Raw genomic sequence first — 17,724 nt, forward strand, 5'->3', positions numbered from 1 at the left:
TACAAAAGGATGCAAATTAGCTGTCTGATTAGGCTATAAATTCTTATGTTTACAATGAAAAAGTACAATTTTGAAAATAGAAAAAGATTCCTTAATGGAATATGAAACGACTTAAAAAATTTCAATGCATGAATCAACAGAAACCTTGGTGAGTAATTTGAGACCTAAATTTCTATGCATGAGGCATCAGGAACCTTGGTGAGCAATCTGAGTTGAGTCCTATCTGTTCATTATCAGTATACATGTCCTTGTAGCTCAAGTGATTACAGTCTGTAACTCAAATAATTAACATCATATCTTATGTTCCAAATAATTAAGATCATATTTAGTCTTAAGTTCGATTCATTCTTCAATATAAAAAAAGTTTGATTCCTTCGAACACGAACAATTGTAACTCAAGGGATTGTAAACATTTACTCTTACAATTATCTATTTGATTCCTCTCTTTTCATAATGATCGCATTCACCTTTTTCTCAATATCATTTTGATGATAAAAAAGAAAAGAAAAGGCTTGTGTGATGTCAGTGTGGTGGTACAATATACTGTACTAGGCCTAATCTGTTATGTACTGTATTGTTGTTCGACTATATGGCGGCAGCAAAGGCTATTAATGAAGCTATATTTAGCTTCAAGGGTTGCTTGATGACTTGGGGGTTTTATAAGAACATGTGGGCATTCTCAGACCAAGGCAAGAGGTAGAAAAGAAATAACTTTTGAGACACCGAAATATCACATTTGTGAAGATGAGTTAACTTTTCATTTTTGAGTTAAATCCCCTTTCGGAGAACAAGTTTGTGAAACCTGTATTTATAAAAATTATATAGTTTGAAGATTTAATATTTTGTCATTTACTTTATATATTATATTATATTATATTATATATGTGTGTATTACATAAATATCCTATTCTATTATATATGGATATGGTTAGTCATTGTTAGTGTAGCTACGTGTAGTCATTGTTATTATGGATATGCTTAGTCATTGTTAGTGTAGTATGTGTCAAAGAAAAACAAATGCTTAGTAAGCATAGCTATATACTAGCTCTGTCAATTCACCAAGAAAGGTTGTATAGGATTGGAGGAATTGGGAACTACCTTATCTGCAAAGCTAGACCACCACATGAATATAACTTGGATGGTAAGTATTTGTAAACCGCCAAACACCATCCAATAGGAAGGGAGTCATTGCCGACATATTCTCTATATATACAGGACATTATGTGCATAGCAAATGAGCCGAGAGAGAGAGAGAGAGAGAGAGAGAGAGAGAGAGAGAGAGAGAGAGAGAGAGAGAGCAGCTTGTATTTTCTTAAATTGGAGCAACGCTTTGGAATTGAGGTAGGGGTTTCTTGGTGACCTTTTACAAAGATTGATCTAATTAAATTTCGTGGGCAAAATATTATGTGTGATATTGTATAATGTTTTTGATATAGGATATTTACGTATTGTGAACTATTTGAATAATGTTGATATAATTATTATGCATTGGTGATGTTTTAAATGGCTACACTGTTGTGAATGACATAATTATATCATGTCATTGTAATTGGTTGGAGTTGTTGGATTGAGAAAATAATGATGGAAAAGAGGGTAATGGAAATAGTCTTTTGCGTAGTTGAGTCTAACTTTTGGCAGGTACCAGGTCTCAGGGATCCCACAGTGCACATGGTTTTTATTGGGTGATTCAGGACTGGCGAAAGGGAGTTAGACAAGATGACTAACAAAAGAGGAATTATGGGATGATTGAAATGGGTGTTAGTTCATATAAATGGCCATTCGGGACCAAGTAGTATAAGTATGGTATGGGACGTGCAGGTCTGCTTGTCCAGTTATATGAATTAATGGGATTAGAATTGAAGTTCATTCATGCATTGTTATTAATAATATGATATTTGGCTGTGTGATTACGTGTCACTTAATTTAGTTATATCAATCTACTGTGGTAAGGTCTCATGTCCCTACTGAGTTGTGGTTGCTCACCCCTCACCTTGTTTAATTTTTCAGATGAATTAGTAGGCAAGAAAAGGACTAAACCAATTGAGGCTGAATTAGATGAGAGTGTTAGAGCTTTATTTATTAATTGTAAACTTGTAAGATTTTGGATCTATTTTTATAAACGAAGTTTATTTTAAACACATGTTTCGGCTTTTATTTATTTTATTTTATTCTTTTTATTTTCTTACGAACCGGGCGCGGGGTCTTCACCTACCTCGGGTCCGGGGTGTGACAAAGTTGTATTTGTAATTTTCATAGATGGAGCATCCAAACAAAACACTTAATAAAAATTAATTTTTTTTAAATTTTTTTTGTTTATTACTTTGGAGGAAAGAAACCCCACTAGGGTTCGATCCTGGATGCCATGAAGGGAAGGGGGAATCCATCACCACTGTTGTAAGAACCATAATACGAAAAATTGATAATTTCGCAGATATTTCGGCGAAATTATCGTTTTTTTGGGGCAACGATATTTTAGCACATTTCTAGCTATATATCGTCAATTTCTCGATAATTTCGCTGATATTTCAGTTAATTAAGATATTTTCGTTCAATTGGCAGCTTTAAATGGTCAAAATATTGCGACATTATCAATAATATCGCTATATGAACTTTCAAAAATTAAAGAATCCATCACCACTGTTGTAAGAACCATAGTACGAAAAATCGATAATTTCGCAGATATTTCGGCGAAATTATCGTTTTTTTGGGGCAACGATATTTTAGCACATTTCCAGCTATATATCGTCAATTTCTCGATAATTTCGCCGATATTTCAGTTAAGATATTTTCGTTCAATTGGCAACTTTAAATGGTCAAAATATTGCGACATTATCAATAATATCGCGATATGAACTTTCAAAAATTAAAGAAAACTCACTTCACGCATGCAAGGGTTCGAACCCCTTCCTCATTCTAAGGTCTGCAGCCACTTAACCATCACGCCGGTCATCACTTTGTGACAATAAGCTATGGAATATGTATTTATAATACATGCGAGCTGTTTCTCAAAATAGAAATTAACATAATTACTTATTGTTTTATATTGTTGATCAGTTACTTAATTACTTAATATAGTTTATTTCTTTTCTATTTAATCCATTTAATGTTATTGATTATTTTATTATTCATTATCAGTACTTACATTACTAAATTCCCCTTCAAATTGTTGCTTAATTACTTAAATCTCTATAATTATTTTCTTTGTTTACTACTTAATTCGTACTTCGATAAATTTATTTATGTTCTTAGTTAATTTTCAATCTTCACTATTATTTTTTAAGTATGGTAAAGTGCCTAATTTTCATGAAAAGTCAAGTTGGTTTAATTATTTTTCAATTTTTTATAAATAAGAAATATAAGAATGTCTACCATGTTCAATGAATAATGTGAAATAAGGTTACACATGTATCTTACCATGCAATTTATAAAGTGTAAAATTTGTACTAAAAAATGATAAATAAATTACTATGGGGTGTTTAATTCTCTTCATTAATTACTCCATATTTTCTAAGTCACAGAGCTTGTCAGCTCGCAATATAATCAACTTAAATCACTCAAACCCACTATGCAATGCATTTCCTTCCAATTTTTTGTGTCAAAATAATAGATGATTGACTAAATAAACTTCTTCTAAAGTTTCATTAAAAATTTCTATGTATTTATCACAATTTCCGTGGTTTTTATCCAATTTTTATTTCCATCGATATTTTCCCGATATTTCCATCGATATTTCTGTGTTTTTGAACCACTGATATTTCTGAAACAATCGATATTTAAGACCTTGGTAAGAACCTTGTTTATACCATATCTCACCAAGCAACTCTAGGCAAGGCAAAGAGTCCCACATTGGAATATTACAAGATGTGTAGACTCCCCCTCATCTATAAAAGGAGACCACTCTCCACTAAGGAGGGGATGGTTGGGTTGCACTTGATCTTTAGTCAAGGGCTTCTCCCTTCTTACCTTTATATTTGGGTCCAACCCCATGTACAAATGTAAATACACATTGTTATAATAATGCGAATATACTTCTCCGTGGACGTAGCCCATTCATTAAGGGTGAACCACGTATATCTTTCCTTCTGTATATTTATCGCTTGCCTAAATCTTCACATACATGCTGAAGGTCCTCATCTTCACCTATCATCCATCATACATTATCACTAAGTTGGGCTCAAAAGTGCCTAACCATTTTTGAGCATCAACAAACCTATTGGCCAAGTTTATATATCTTCGGTGCCATGTGTTTGATATACACATTAATTTTTCTTTTGGAGTTCCCCATTTATTAATTTTTCTCAAAGACTAATTAGCTACCAAAAGTAACCAAAAACACATTCATAGCCAAAGCTATTTATTAATTCAGGATTCCAAATTACATTCCTGACCTAGCTTAGACACATAAACACCAAACGGTATATATCTTACGTTCATAAAACATAGGCTTCTTCAGAGCCAATTTATTTATTTTTGTTACATAGAACCAGGGGCGACCCTGGGGTGGCGCAAGTGGTGCCACCGTACAGGGCCCCCGATTCTTAAGGGCCCCCCCGAAAAAAAAATTCTTTATATTATATATATTAATATTATAGGAATTGTATATATAGTATAGCGTGCTAGACATTTGCACAAGGGCGTGTCTGGTGGAGTTGGCTCCAGCGCTTCTCCATTTAACGTAACCCTTGAAATAAAAGGAAACATCGAAGATAACCACAGGAGGAGTATATATATACAGTCCCCTTCTATTGAGGGATCCCTTACGAATTTTTTTTCAACGATCAAAACCATCTATTTTTTAAGTCTATATTCATAGATCATCCTTGAAAAAAATTAGACAAATCGGAAACTGTTTCGATATCCAATTGTGTCCTACAAAATCAATGAACATGGTGCTTCAAGAAAGTACTAAAATTTCAATAATTCAATTGAGTGGTCAAATGATATCGAATTCAAGTGATTTTTTGTAGAGATGATCTTTGAATGAGTATCTACAAAAGAGACAGTTTGGATTAGTGAAATACAATACAGAGTGGGCCCTACAATGGTCTCCCTCAAATAAGCTAATTTGAGGGATCCCTCAATGGAAGCTCTCTGTATATATATATATATATATATATATATATATCCCCAAACACTTTCTACTCTGATCATTCTTTTAAAAAATTAAAAAAAAAAATTTCTCATCTAAAAAAAGTACTTTTTTCATTCAAAACAAAACAAAAAAAACTTCATGTCTTTTTAAACTCTGATTTTCTGGTAAGTAATCATCATCATTCATCAATCTCTCTTTGGTTCTTTTTTCAATCCTTTGACAATTTTAGTTATTCTTTCAATTTCAGGAATTTCAACACCAAAAAGAGAAAACCCTAATTCCTATATTCATAAAGAACACTCAAAATCAAATAGTCAAATTCAAATTTCAAGAATTTGTGTGCAACTACTCTTTAATTTGTGATTGCTAATTTTTTTTTCCTATTAAACACAAATTGCTTATTGGAGGTAGCAAAGGACCTTGTAGGGGCACAATGAGCTTATTTTTGTACCAAACATTTAATTTTATCAAATAGAAACATTTAAATTTTTATGAATTTGATTTCTGATTGTCATTACATATTTATTCATGATTTTTAGTTATAAAAAAAATTGTTTATGACATTAAGTTATGCCAAATTTTTATTTATAGTATTTCGTATTAGATTACGTGAAGCCCCAATTTAAGTTCGCACAGGGCCCTCAAAATCTCAAGGACGGCCCTGCATAGAACAAAGGGGCCAAGGTTTCAACTCCACCTTTAGATTTGGGGGTAAATGCTCTCTAACACTAGAGCTTAGTACAAGCTTATTTTATTTTTAAATAGCACCAATTCACACTTGATGTTCTATTAGTCATTGTAAAAAGAAATATATATTTCCTTGGATCAAAGTCTTCATCAAATGACTGCTTATTTTCTTTTGACTCAAGTGGCTGCTTGTCAGGGTAAGCCTGGGACTTTGGCTCAGAGTCTTTGGCAGAGAACTCTGCTTTGCCTTCTTCATCATTGTAAGCTGAGATAAACGGTCTGGGTTCAAATTCCATAGTGTCAACAACAGGTTTTCCTGTATTTTCATGGCAGTTGGCTTCTTTTTTTGGTGTTGAATCAGAATGTTCAACAAGGAGGCCTGGCATAAGGGGTTGCTCTTTCCTGATATATTCCCAGTCAATTCCTGCACCTCCTCTTGATTCTGTAGTTTTAGCAAACTGCTCCACAAGACAGAAAAGCAACAAACGTCAAGTTTACTGAAATTTCCAAGGCGTACGTTTCAAATCATATTGTAGGTATTGTTAAGTTGTCAGATTGTTAATTTTGACCATATTTCTAAACAGAATAAATAGTTAAAATTGATAACTTAGTTAACAATATAATATATCAGATTTTCTAATAAGAGAACATTTTCGTGGATTATAAGATTTTAGTGCCGTTTTGTTATTATCAAGTCGTTGACTTGAAATTGATCACAGATTATAAGCAACAAGAGGAAAAGGAGGATTCAAATGCTTACCAAAAGAAGAGATAAGAAAGCTAATTAAGGTGGTACGAAGGAACTTCATGTCTAAATGCAATGCAAAAGAGTTCCTTGTAGTTGTGCGTTTAAGGATGTGTAATTAACCTCATATTACTTATAGATAATCTACCAGGAGAATATTTGTCTTCAAAAGCATCAAGGCAGGACACTAGAGTCATGTTGGGTTTGGCGATGAATAAGATTCAAGACGTATGAAAGGACAACGATAATAAAATATTATGGTACTAGTCACAATCGGGTAAAACTAGGGTATTTGTTTTGATTATTAGAAGAAATCAGCGGCTGATCTAGCAAGTGTTTTTTGAAGAAGTACGGAAAAAAAAAAAAAAAAAAGGATTTTTAACAAAAATTTCGACGTTCTTCAAATAAAAGCGCTTATGAGCTGAAAACGGGCCCTAATTAGCTACATTTAAGTAAATTAATTAATTACATTATGATGACTATAAATAAATAAATTTCTTTGTAGTTTCCTATTTATTATTCTTAAAGTTCAACGCTAGAAATACATGACAACAAAAATAGAGACTATTGCCAAAACCACATTCATGGTGGCCAAAGCATTCCTCTTATTAACTTAGAACTGAAAATTACATTCATGACCTAGCTACGTACAGCGTAAAACAGACATAAAACATAGAGAGACAGTTTCTACGTACAAGCCCAGCAAGCTTATATTTTTAACACCACCAGAATTGCAATAATTCAACCTCTTAGTCATTGTAAACCAAAATTTGGCCTGGGCTCAAAATCTTTCACAAATGGCTGCTTATCTTCTTTTGCTGCAAATTCAACCTCTTAGTCATTGTAAACCGAAGCACTTGGCCTTGGCTCAAAATCTTCCACAAATGGCTGCTTATATTCTTTTGCTGCAAATGACTGCTTAGCTTTAGGACCAGCATTGTCTTTGGAAGAGAGCTTTGCTTTAGTTTCATCATGATTGTGGGATGTGACACTGGGTCTAGGTTCAAATTCCTCAACCTCAACCTCAACCTCAACAAAAGGTTTTTTCACTTTTTCGTGGCAGTCAGCTTTCTCTTTTGGTGTTGAATCAGAAATATCAACAAGGAGGCCTTCAATTGCCCGTGGCATAGTCTTTCATGACATTTTGCCAGTATTTCCCGGCATCTCTTCTTGAATCTATTGTTTTGGCAAACTGTTCCACACGACAAAGAAAATACAAACAAATAAAAAAGAAATTTCTAAGGGATTCTAAATGATCATGTTGAAATCTATACAATTTAGATCAGATATTTGACAAAAATTCACTTCAAATTGACAATTTGACAATATAATATGACATACGAAGATAAATGTTCTCTTACCCTGTGTGGCAATATAAGATGTTTATGTTGCTAGAATGTGAATATAAACCATTAATCAAGTTGATTATTTCTAGAATGTGCAGTCTAAGTTTACAGTATGACAACATAAGTTAGAGTCTGATAAGAAAATATTTTCATGCAAGCATAATATAAGTTTTTTGGTCCATTTGTCTTGTCAGTCCTATATATCTAGCAACTTCTTGGCTTTAAAAATTGGTGACTTCATAAGCAACAATAGGAAGAAGGGTATTATACAAATACTTACCAAAAGAAGAGAGAAAAGAGCTAAGATAGCACAAAGGGGCTTCATGTCTACAAATGCTATGCAAAAGAGTTCGTTGCAGTTGTATTTTTGAAGGATATGTAACCTCACTACTTATAGATAATTTACTAGAACGAAAGCATCAAGGCAGGCAGGACCTAATTATGGGCCCTAGATATGTTTTTGAAGAATGGTCCCTATAATTTGATAATCATACTTTGGAACAAATCTGGGGTGGATCTAATTATGGACCCTAGATTTTTGGAGGGTTTCTAAAGTAGGTATGCCATGCTTTTCTATGTAGTCTAGTCGTCGCACATTTTGTGTTCGTGTTTTTTTTACAAATAATTCTTTTTTATACAAGCAATATTAGAGAAGAGGGGAATTAAACTTAGGACCTCAAATACAACGATAAGTACTCTTAATCACTTGAATTACAAGCAATTATAAGTATCACACAAGTAATTAACGAAAATTTTGATGATGAAGTGAATGTCAGAACCAGATTGCACAAAATTGAAAAGCTTAGAGTATGTAATCTATAAAGTTGAAAGTGCAGGGACAAATGTGCCTTAAAAATAAGAGTTCAGGATACTAGATTGAAATTAACCCTTTCTATTACATACATAACTACATCAATGGGCTTCTCATTTATATGTTTTGCTTTGTCTTGTGGGACTATCATTTATGTGGTTTATAATTCATATATAATTGTCTTTCACGAAGACTGGCGAAACCAAAGCAATGAGTACATCAGAATAATCAAATGAAATCAGGATATCAATGAAAGAAGATAACCTACAGTGAGCAATTCAATCAAGGATTCTCATTTTATAACCCATTTCATAATAAAGAGATCGCTTTATTCATATACCTATTAGCTCTTAATTTAGTAATATTTCTTTTTTCTATAGTTCAAATGTAACTCCCTCTTCGTTTCATTTAAAAAAAATCTAACCCCCTCTTCCGTTAAAAAAATCAATTCATATACTTCGAATATAATTAATCATTATCATTTTAGAACAACTATAGACTGTTTACATAATCCAGTAAAATTAATCTAATTAAATAAATAATTATGCAAAATACAATGCCTATAGCTTGTTTTGTTTTTCTTTTTAACAGAATAACTTCAAATCTTTGATATATATTTTTAAAACCAATCCTATACTTCATTAGGGGTTACGTAGATAGCCATTTTTTTTGTAATTTGTTTTTATATGTGTGTTTCTCTCAATTATGATATATTTTTTTTATTGAGAAATTTTGGTATTACATTTATAATTCATCCAAAAAGGTCACTAGCCACAAAGGGCCAATACAAACCAGCCATAAAGGGCCAATACAAACTATCCACAAAGGGCCATTACAATAACATGGTTATCTAACATCAAACTCTCATAGAAAAATAAGTGGAAAACTCTCACAAAAGGAGAGGTGAAAACTACACAGAAAAATCAAAGAATCTCTGCGACTTATTCTAAACATAAAGAAACCGCAAAAAGGATAGGGGTGACAATTCGATGGTGAAATACAGGTGAAGTTCCGACGATAAGACACATCCACTTGTGATGGGTGGAGGAAATTCATAACAAAGTGAAGACAAAAGGGGAAATTTTTTATCACTGAAAATAGGGGAAGAAAGGAGAAGGGAGGAGGAGAGTGGGGAGGAAGAGAGGAGGGGGAGATGAGAGAAAGAAGTGGCTTCCTCCCCTCAATTATGATATCTATAATTGTTGAATTTTTTTGTTTTTGTATGAACAAAAACTTTATTGATCAATAATAGGATAAAAAAGTCAGGAAACAATATGATTATGCAAGATAAATTTCAGTCATAACATCGTTACATGAATGACCCCAACCCTTCGACTTATATGTGCTCTCTAATTTATTTCCTAAATTATAAGCAAATGAGATATTGTGACTAAAAAAAAAAAAAAAAAAACCCCGAAAATGAAAATAATATGGTTGGAATCTCTAAAATTTATTATAGTTCTATACCTATAAGTCCAAGTAAAGATTATCTACTAATAGCATATGCGGGTTAAGTTAATTGACATAGTTTAATTATTACGTGTAGAAGAGATCAGAGACATATCTAAATATGTGAGCCCTACATTTTTTAAGGTTTCTAATAATTATATCGACGAGTCAATATACTTTATGTTGGAAAATTTAATATTAACTAAATTTGATTTTTCTATTTGAATGGAAAGTAATAAAATTCTAAGACATGACTCTTGGGTTAAAGACATCTTCACATGGGGGGTGACAACTCTTCAAACCAAGGGATGCATTGTTTGTGGTGACAACTCTTCAGACCAAGGGATGCATTGTTTGCCTTTCCAGATTGAGATACCTTTTTAGAAAGGGTATTTCATCATCTATAAATAGAGCAACTGTAGACAAAGAAATTTTGGTGTAATAAATTCTATTGACAAGAAAATAATTAGGGTTCGGTGGATTAAATCGTGGGCCCCGTAATTCACCCATGTGGCGTGTGACTCATCAAAATTGGATTAGTTGTCAAAAATGACAAATGGCGACATCCGACGGAGTGCATCAAACGGTTCAAGATGAAGACAAAATTAAAGGAAAGAATCTTCTGTGATTGACTTTGATTTAAATTAAATATTAATCGGGTTAAATTGCCAGATTATGGGAATTAATTTAAATCAAATCAAAATCCCACAAAACAAGGTTTTAAATAGGGAAAGTTATTTAGGTCAAGCATCCTACAAAAGCCTATAAATGGGAGGCCTCAAGACGAAACAAAGGGGCAGAAGAGAAAAAAACCTAGCATTCAGAAGAAACAGAAAACTCTCTGCGTTCTTCACCCTACTTTGGAAGAGCCACCAAGCACAACAAATACGTGCCGGTTCCTTCACCGTAGAAAAAATCCCAAACACCAAACAAGCTTTGTGCTACCCGTTTGATCAAGATCAAGTCTCTACGACCCTTGTATCAAACACAAATTTTCTTTAAACACTTTGGAGATCGAATCAGAGGATTCAATACAGAGATTGTAACCCTAAATTTCATAAATACAAATATTATTTTGTACACGTGTTCTTGTCTCATTTGTCGCAGAAATTCGTGTTTACAAATTTGGCACGCCCGGTGGGACAATCTCTGCCTCTCATCTCTTTCTCCAGTTCCAAAATCAATCAACACACCAAAAACGATGGCTTCCAAGAAGATTCAATCCGTTCCCGCGACGAGAGGCAAAAGCGTGAGCGCCTCCTTCTCAAGCGGAGATTCTGCTGGGGTCGTCACCCGGAGCAAGGCCAAGGCGATATCCGTAACTCAACATGTTACTTCCATACCGACTCAAGCCAAGGCGAAAGATGTTCACCGAAGGCGCGAACCGGTTATCAATTTGGCCTCATTGGGGCAAAAGAAGAATACATCTCAGGCGGATGAGAGAAACTCTCGGAGTGAAGGGAGGAGTTTTTCGGGTTCGAAAAATTCGAGAGAACGCTCACTCTCGCCTGTTTCAGACGCTGACTCGAGCACAGGCTCATACCATGGATCCCCGCCTGACGATCAACAGAAGAAGCTTACCTCGGCATCCGTAGGTGAGTCTTATTCTATGGCTATGCAGGTCATGGTGACGGGAGCTATGTCTATTGAAGAACAGCTGGCCCATATGAGCGAAGCGGTCACCAAACTGACTAAGATGGTCGAGGAGAAGGATGTGCAGATTGCTTCTCTCATTAACAAGTGGGAGACACATCAAGATAAGGAGCCTAGTCAAGACGTGCATAAGAAAGAATCACATCATGAAGCTGAATCCAACGAGAAAGGATTGGGTCATGAAACAGAGTCGGGTGATAAGTCGCACGGAAAAGGCAACACAGCCTCGGTGGGTTCTTTATCTATCCAACAACTTCAGGACATGATCGCGAACACCATCAGGGCTCAATATGGTGGGCCTTCTCAAGATACATTTATCTATTCCAAGCCTTACACCAAAAGGTTAGACAACCGTCGAATGCCAACGGGTTATCAACCTCCAAAGTTCATGCAGTTTGATGGAAAAGGTAACCCTAAACAACATGTTGCCCACTTCATCGAGATGTGCAACAGTGCTGGCACTAACGACGATTATCTCGTGAAGCAATTTGTCCCATCACTCCGAGGCACTGCATTCAACTGGTACATTGACTTGGAACCTGAGTCAATTGACAGCTGGGAACAAATGGAGAGAGAATTCCTCAACCGCTTCTATAGCACTCGTCGCTCAGTTAGCATGCTAGAGCTCACTAGCACAAAGTAGCGAAAAGACGAACCTGTTGTTGACTACATCAATCGTTGGCGTTCATTAAGCCTCGACTGCAAAGATCGAGTCTCAGAGTTATCGGCTGTAGAGATGTGCATTCAAGGTATGCATTGGGGTCTGCCCTACATTCTTCAAGGGATCAAACCCCATACCTTTGAAGAATTGACCACTCGTGCGCATGACATAGAGCTAAGTATCGCTAATCACGATGGAAGAAAGGAAATGGTGAGTGATCATCGAAATGACAAGTCGTCGAGAAATGGGGCAGACTTTTTGAGGACACGCATCTTGGAGTCAATGACGATCAGTGCTACTCCAATGAAGATTTCCACTCGAGGCAAGAAAGATGCGAGGAAGGCCGAGTCGACTCAAGATCAAGAACCACGACGACACACCCTAAAAGAAATGAAGGAGAAGAAGTATCCTTTTCCAAACTCTGACGTAGAAGGCATGCTGGAAGACTTACTTGAGAAGAAGGTGATTGAGTTACCTGAGTGCAAACGCCCTGAAGAGATGAATCATATTAACCACCCGAAATAATGCATGTACCATCGTGTCATCAATCACCCAGTGGAAAAGTGCTTCGTGTTGAAAGATCTCATCATGAAGTTGGCACAACAAGGAAGAATCGAAATGGATCTTGACAAGGTGGTAGAGTCTAACCATGCTACGATCTCGTTTGTCTTATCTGGTTCGGCACATTCGCCCTCACTTCAATCACTGGGGGCATTCTCTGAAACCCATCAACTCAATCCGTATGAGTGTGTTGGAGTGAAAAGTCAAAGTAGTGTCGATTCATTCGATGACGATAATGAAGGATGGGCATTGGCTACTCGGAAGAAGTTACATAAGAGTGCACCTTTGCCAAGAACTCCTCGATCAAAAAGATTTGTAAGCAAAAGAAGTTCTCCTCAATCACATAAAAGGCATAGAGGAAATGAATTATCAAATATGAACAAAATGGTTCCAAAAGATGAACTCTTGAAACAAAGGTCGCCTAGCCCCATCATGCTACATGACTTCTTCCCCAAGGGATTCTTCAAGAATAATGTGTCGAGCACCTCCCGAGGTGAAAAACATAAAGGGGATACTTCTTACTTCGCTTGACACAAATTCAACCAAACGCTCCTTCCTTTGCCTGTACGAGCCAAAACTACACAAGGCACCAAACGCTCATTCGTTCGCCTACACAAGGCACCAAAATGCTCATTTTCCTGCAAGAGCCTAAACTGCACAAGGCACCAAATGCTCCTTTGCCTGCACGAGCCAAAAATGCACAAGGCACCTTACGCTCCTTCGTTCGCTTGCACGAGCCAAAACTGCACAAGGCACCAAACGCTACTTCGTTCGCCTGCACGAGCCTAAATTGCACAAGGCACCAAAACACTCATTTGCCTGCACGAACCAAAACTGCACAAGGCACCAAACGCTCCTTCGTTCGCCTGCACGAGCCTAAACTGCACAAGGCACCAAATGCTCATTTGCCTGCACTAACCGAAACTGCACGGTGTACCAAGTGCTTATTCACCTGCACGAGCCTAAACTGCACATGACACCAAAATGCTCATTTGCCTGCACGAGCCAAAATTACACAAGGCACCAAACGCTCCTTCGTTCGCCTGCACTAGCCTAAACTGCACAAGGCACCAAATGCTCATTCGCCTGAATGAGCCTGAACTGCACAAGGCACCAAAACGCTCCTTCGCCTGCAAGAGCCAAAAATGCACAAGGCACCAAATGCTCACTCGCTTGCATGAGCCAAAACTGCGCACTGAAAAAAAAAAAATTTGAACTACGTCATGACTTGATCTCTTCTTTTCCTAGAAGGGTACGTAGACAGCTCATGAGACCACTTTGAGTTCAGTCACATAATAAAATAAATTTGGAGTTTCTCATTAGTTTGGCACTATTCGACTTCCAATTCCCTCCGTCAGGGCTACATTAACATCTTTCGTTCAACATCGAGCTGCTTCACTATGGATAATTTCTTTGGTGAATCTTGAAAAAAAAAAAGAGAAAAAAAGAAAAAGAAAGTCTCTTTGGGAAAGTATCTGTGCTCGATCAAGTTGGGCGTCCTCCACTTACGTAAAGCCTAAGCGCTTGAGCGGGTTATCACCAAGTCGGAGAGATGGATCAAACCCAAGCGGGATAGGACGTCTACGTTCTTCACTTGTCCTCCACTTACGTAAAGCCTAAGCGCTTGAGCGGGTTATCACCAAGTCGGAGAGATGGATCAAACCCAAGCGGTATAGGACGTCTACGTTCTTCACTCGCCCTCCACTTACGTAAAGCCTAAGCGCTTGAGCGGGTTATCACCAAGTCGGAGAGATGGATCAAACCCAAGCGGTATAGGACGTCTACGTTCTTCACTCATCCTCCACTTACATAAATTCTAAGCGCTTGAGCGGGTTATCACCAAGTCGGAGAGATGGATCAAACCCAAGTGGTATAGGACGTCTACGTTCTTCCCTCATCCTCCACTTACGTAAAGCCTAAGCGCTTGAGCGGGTTATCACCAAGTCGGAGAGATGGATCAAACCCAAGCGGTATAGGACGTCTACGTTCTTCACTTGTCCTCCACTTACGTAAAGCCTAAGCGCTTGAGCGGGTTATCACCAAGTCGGAGAGATGGATCAAACCCAAGCGGTATAGGACGTCTACGTTCTTCACTCGTCCTCCACTTACGTAAAGCCTAAGCGCTTGAGCGGGTTATCACCAAGTCGGAGAGATGGATCAAACCCAAGCGGTATAGGACGTCTACGTTCTTCACTCGTCCTCCACTTACGTAAAGCCTAAGCGCTTGAGCGGGTTATCACCAAGTCGGAGAGATGGATCAAACCCAAGCGGTATAGGACGTCTAAGTTCTTCACTTGTCCTCCACTTACGTAAAGCCTAAGCGCTTGAGCGGGTTATCACCAAGTCGGAGAGATGGATCAAACCCAAGCGGTATAGGACGTCTACGTTCTTCACTGTCCTCCACTTACGTAAAGCCTAAGCGCTTGAGCGGGTTATCACCAAGTCGGAGAGATGGATCAAACCCAAGCGGTATAGGACGTCTACGTTCTTCACTTGTCCTCCACTTACGTAAAGCCTAAGCGCTTGAGCGGGTTATCACCAAATCGGAGAGATGGATCAAACCCAAGCGGTATAGGACGTCCACGTTCTTCACTTTCTTTCCAAGTACCTATTATAAAAAAAAACATACACATATATAAATATCATCATTAAAAAAAAAAAAATTGAAAAAGGGATAGATGTGCTGCGGGAAAAAAAAAAAAAAAAAAAAAAAAAAAAAAAAAAATAAAATAAAAAAAAAAAAAAAAAAAAAAAAAAGATGAAGAAGAAGAAGAATGGGTTCAAGCTTACCAACAAGCAACTCTCACCACTTTGGTTGCTGAGATTCGGATGATGCAAACTTCAAAGTCGTAGACTTTCTCGCCAACAAGAGGAGTTTTTCTGCTATTCTATTTGGTTGATCTCAATATTCATGAACATACTGTTATTTAAAGAAGCCAATGACCATCAAAGCTCCTAGTGATGCTAGGGTTTCTCATTCCTAGTTTAGGAAAGTATCTTGCTTTCCAAGATCTTACCAATATTGGATATTATTAAGCTTAATAATATCAACCAAAAAAAAGAGCTCCTAGTGATGCTAGGGTTTCTCATTCCTAGTTTAGGAAAGTATCTTGCTTCCCAAGATCTTACCAATATTGGATATTATTAAAAAAAAAAAAAAAAAAGAAAAAAAAAAAGAGAAAAGGGAACACTTCAAGCTGCACCTCCTACACGTCAAAAGGCCCATGTCTACAATGCATCATGAAGTGGGGGCAATTTGTAGACAAAGAAATTTTGGTGTAATAAATTCTATTGACAAGAAAATAATTAGGGTTCGGTGGATTAAATCGTGGGCCCCGTAATTCACCCATGTGGCGTGTGACTCATCAAAATTGGATTAGTTGTCAAAAATGACAAATGGCGACATCCGACGGAGTGCATCAAACGGTTCAAGATGAAGACAAAATTAAAGGAAAGAATCTTCTGTGATTGACTTTGATTTAAATCAAATATTAATCAGGTTAATCAATTGAAGATAATCTGGTTAAATTGCCAAATTATGGGAATTGATTTAAATCAAATCAGAATCCCACAAATGAAGGTTTTAAATAGGGAAAGTTATTTAGGTCAAGCATCCGACAAAAGCCTATAAATAGGAGGCCTCAAGACGAAAGAAGGGGTCAGAGAGAAAAAACCTAGCACTCAGAAGAAACAGAAAACTCTCTGCATTCTTCACCCTACCTTGGAAGAGCCACCAAGCACAACAAATACGTGCCGGTTCCTTCACCATAAAAATCCCAAACACCAAACAAGCTTCGTGCTACCCGTTTGATCAAGATCAAGTCTCTACGACCCTTGTATCAAACACAAATTTTCTTTAAACACTTTGGAGATCGAATTAGAGGATTCAATACAGAGATTGTAACCCTAAATTTCATAAATACAAATATTATTTTGTACACGTGTTCTTGTCTCATTTGTCGCAGGAAATTCGTGTTTACAGCAACCTATTGCAGTTTTATTCATTCAGTTTAATTCTCTACATACAGACTTTCACATATAGAAAGCATTAGAGTTTTCATAAAGAGAGGTTCTTGCATAATTTGATTCAAAGTTCCTTGTGAATTGCAGTGCTTTTTTCACAAGAAGGGGAGTCGTTGTGTCCTGGGAGGCGAACGCTATAGTAAACCATAAGCACCGCGTGAGGCGTAATTCGTCTTAAGGTCAGAGTGTCCAACACTTGCCTCGACTCAATTAAGATTCTTTTAATTCAATTTGCTGTTGTAAAAATCTGTTTTGTTTATAGTGTTTATTTATTTATTTTATAGCAATTTAGCACTTATTTTGTAATAACCCGAAACAAAATATCCAAAAATTAGTATTAATTTATTCTAGAAGAAAGACGATTTTGCCCTTTCATTATCTAATTCGTGCCAGTTTCATATCTGTATCGATACGTATACATATACATGTTTAGTTGAATGCTTTATATTTGAATACAGACGAACTTTAGATTTATATACCTATTTATTTTTACAACGGGGGTTACTATGTTATAACTTGTTTTAAGAACATTATTTTTGTCCACTCACACTTTCAACTTCTTTTTCGCCCCCAGGCCGTAGAAGTACAAAAGAATCCACCACCGGCCCACTCCTAGCTCCCGCGCCACCCACAAAACGTAGGATGTTGTTGTAAATTACTTAAAGTTTTTGTAAATTTGTAGTAATTGCTCTGATA

General features: G+C 36.5%; 1 pseudogene; it reads right to left on the reverse strand.

The window, feature by feature from the left end:
* Window positions 1–7,358: 7,358 nt before the first annotated feature.
* LOC117612292 lies at window positions 7,359–8,195 on the reverse strand (annotated as a pseudogene).
* Window positions 8,196–17,724: the final 9,529 nt, after the last annotated feature.

The sequence above is a fragment of the Prunus dulcis genome, chromosome 8 (genome assembly GCF_902201215.1).
Source record: "Prunus dulcis chromosome 8, ALMONDv2, whole genome shotgun sequence".
NCBI lineage: Eukaryota > Viridiplantae > Streptophyta > Magnoliopsida > Rosales > Rosaceae > Prunus > Prunus dulcis.